Consider the following 3,262-nt stretch of genomic DNA (forward strand, 5'->3'; position numbering starts at 1 on the left):
ATCTTGCTGTGCCCAGTGCATGGTGCTGGCACGCAGGTAGAACTGGGAGTTCCCCCACATCATCTCCAGTCTCCCACTGCTCTGAATTAGGACACGCCAGTGGGGTGACTTCCACTGGTCCCTGGGTAGTTCTTCATCTGAAGAAAATGTGTGAGACGAATGCAGAGGAAACACCTGTCTAGGCAGCCCCTCCCCTCAATCCAGTCTCACCTGTAATGTATCTTGGAGAAATTCCTTGAAGTTTATTGTATGAGAATGGCACCTTTTTCTGGTTTCCAGCTATAATGTGTCTTTTTATTATAATATTCTTTTGGCAATTTCAATAGGAATTTGGAGTCTGGTGCTCAGACGACTGGAATCTCTTACTCAGGTCTGTATTCCCAGCACCTAGTAAAATATAATAAGCGTAAAGAATGTGTGTGTGATGAATAAGAGATGAATTCAGTGAATTTTGATCACATCATGTACAGTCTAAATCAGGACCCTTTTGAGAATTAAAGGAGACACTGAGCAGGTGAGACACCAGATCAGTAGGAGTGAAATGGGACTCTTCCCAGCAAACAAGGAGATATGGCCACTCTATGCATAAGGGAAATGGGGAAGAAAGAGGAAAAAGTAGGATTAAAGAATGAGAGAAAAAATATTGTGCTTGGATTCGCACAGATGGAGAGTGGGATGCAGGAAACTGATTTAAGAATCTTGTCAACAGTAAATGAGCGGGACTTCAGATGAGTTGGTCCAGTGTTTAAGAGTCTCCCTTGCAACGCAGGGGACATGGGTTCGATCCTTGATCTGGGAACTAAGATCCCACATGCCTTGGAGCAACTAAGCCCACATGCCACTGCTACTGAGCCTGCACACTGCAACAAAAGATCCCATATGATGCAACTGAGACCTGACGCAGCCAAATAAATGAATAAATATTTTTTAAAAAATAGTAGATGGGGTTGAGTGGGAGAAGTAAGATTGGGCAGAGGGAAAAGTTGATGGGCCACAGGGAACTTTGAAGCTGGGATGGCCCTGCAAAGATGTCCCAGAACAAAGAAAGGAGCTTGTGCCTTTTCACTGCAGCATACTCTGCTCACAGAATGTATGCTGGCCATGTGAAGATAGTATGACCTTGGATGAGGCGACTTCCTTCCATAAAGGTCGAATTCCTCCCAGAGATGTCGCTGTGGATCTTCACCAGCCAGCAAGGCCAATAGTTAGGGTGTGCCTAGGGTGGGGTCCCGGTGGCTTGCCACAGTGGCTGCTGCTGTCTACCCATGGTGCTGCTCCATCCCCTCCTTCATAGAGTAAGTTCAATCCCATCTGGAAAGTTCTGAGGGGACTCATTGGGACACACTGCAGCTGGACTCAAGGCCATAGCTGATACTCATCATCTTCCTCTACTACCCATTCAAGATTCCCCTCACCCTCAAGTAGCACTTCCTCTGGTCAGGGTGAACCTCATCCATGAGAACTTCGAGTCTCTGGCAACCATACCCCTCTCAGGCTATGGCTGTTGGATGTTTCCATTTGCCATCAGAATTAGGGTTAGGGTTAGGGTACCAAGAGATTCTGCTACTGGATCACTTGTGAGAAAGATCCATTCCCCTCTGCTCCCCTTAAGTAACAGCAGCCTCCCTTCTCCCAGTGATCAGGGTCAATTACCCACTAGGCAGGATGGTGACCCCTTTCTTTGGTTGGCTAGTCTCTTAGCACAGGGATCTCCAAATGGCCAAGCAGTAGCCTCAGCTTAAAGTTTAAAGTTCCATAGTGAGGACTTCCCTGGTGGTCCAGTGGTTACGAGTCTGCCTGCCAATGCAGGAGACACAGGTTACAGCCCTGGTCTGAGAAGATCCCACATGCTGTGAAGCCACTGGGCTGGTGCACCACAACTTCTGAGCTCAAGCTCTAGAGCTTGTCCTCTGCAACAAGAGAAGACACCACAATGAGAAACCCACACACTGCAACTGGAGAGAGTAGCCCCTGCTCACTGCAACTAGAGAAAGCCCATGGGCAGCGATGAAGACTCGGTGCAGCCAAAAATAAATTAATTTAAAATAGAGTTCTGTTGTGAAAGCATTCCCTTTCTGGAAACAAGGACCTCTAGGCACTTAGAGTGTCAAGGAAAAGAAACCTTAGTTCACTAAGTGGGTCGCTGGTAATAAAAAAAAAACACACACGGAGCCACTTCAACTTCCATACCATGTTTCGCAACCTTCTGTGTTCTGTCCATTGGGAGCACCGTGCCACAGAATAGCTTTGCTGAATCCTGGAGATGGTACCCCAGCCTCATACGAGATCATCTGGGAGCCGGCACCTCAATCATTCTTGCAGGGCAGCAGTTTCTGGGTGGTGGAATATATGATTGTGCCAATGGGTGCCCTGCTCATGTACCCATGTGCCCTGGTCAGTCCTGTGGTCTCATATGATGTTTTGCAGGATCCCATGTTGCCAGGGTAATACTGTGTAAACAGAGTTGTGTTGGCTTCAGTATTCCAAACAGGAAAGGCAAACATATATCCCAGTGATGAGTCCATCCTAGTCAGGATGAGTCACTGGTCACTTTACACCAAGGGGTATGTTGATCTACTTTCAGTATGTGTGTGTGTCTAGAGACTCAGCATTGATCTACGGCTGGCAGGCTGGACCCTGGGCAGTAGCAGTGGTCGGTCTTTATGAATAGACACTCATGCTTTGGGCCTCTGCCTCTCTGTCACCATGGCTATGCTTGGGTCAGCACTGTAGTGTCAGAAGTTGGCTGATGACAACTGGCTGAGTCATTGTGTTCACTTGGTTATTAAACACCTCTTCCCTGGTAGATGCTCTCTGGTGTGTGTTAACATGTAACAGAGATCTTCACTCTTCAAACCCATTCCAATGGGTCCAGTGACCCAGGACAGAACTCCACACATTACCAGGCTCCCCTATGCCCCCCTCTATCAGGATGGGGGCATGATGACTCTTTGGGTTCCCAGGTATCAACTTAGAATATGTATCCAATAGTCCTTCAAATGTCCGAATTGTCACCATTCCCCTGGGAATAACTACTGAAATAAATGGCCCTAGATCTCTTTTGAGAAGGACACTGGCAATGATCACAGACTTGCCGCAGCATCATAGGGCCCATTCTTCTGAGGACTCTTCCTCTGCTTTATTCAGTGGGTTCCAGGTCTGAAAGCTGCTCAGGTCTGGAAGGGCACAGGATCATGACCTTTATCCAGAGGGCTGCCCTCAGCCTCCTGACCACCGCTCCTTGCTTCCTAGTTATTCCACA

General features: G+C 47.7%; 1 long non-coding RNA gene across 1 annotated transcript; it reads right to left on the reverse strand.

Moving 5' to 3' along the window:
• Positions 1-218: 218 nt before the first annotated feature.
• LOC133253436 (uncharacterized) lies at positions 219-2,943 on the reverse strand. The gene is made up of 2 exons (XR_009738301.1): positions 2,191-2,943; positions 219-387 (listed from the first exon to the last, which is right to left on the reverse strand). It is a non-coding gene; the product is annotated as an uncharacterized LOC133253436 (long non-coding RNA).
• Between the last annotated feature and the right edge of the window lie 319 nt (positions 2,944-3,262).

Source organism: Bos javanicus, chromosome 8 (genome assembly GCF_032452875.1).
Source record: "Bos javanicus breed banteng chromosome 8, ARS-OSU_banteng_1.0, whole genome shotgun sequence".
NCBI lineage: Eukaryota > Metazoa > Chordata > Mammalia > Artiodactyla > Bovidae > Bos > Bos javanicus.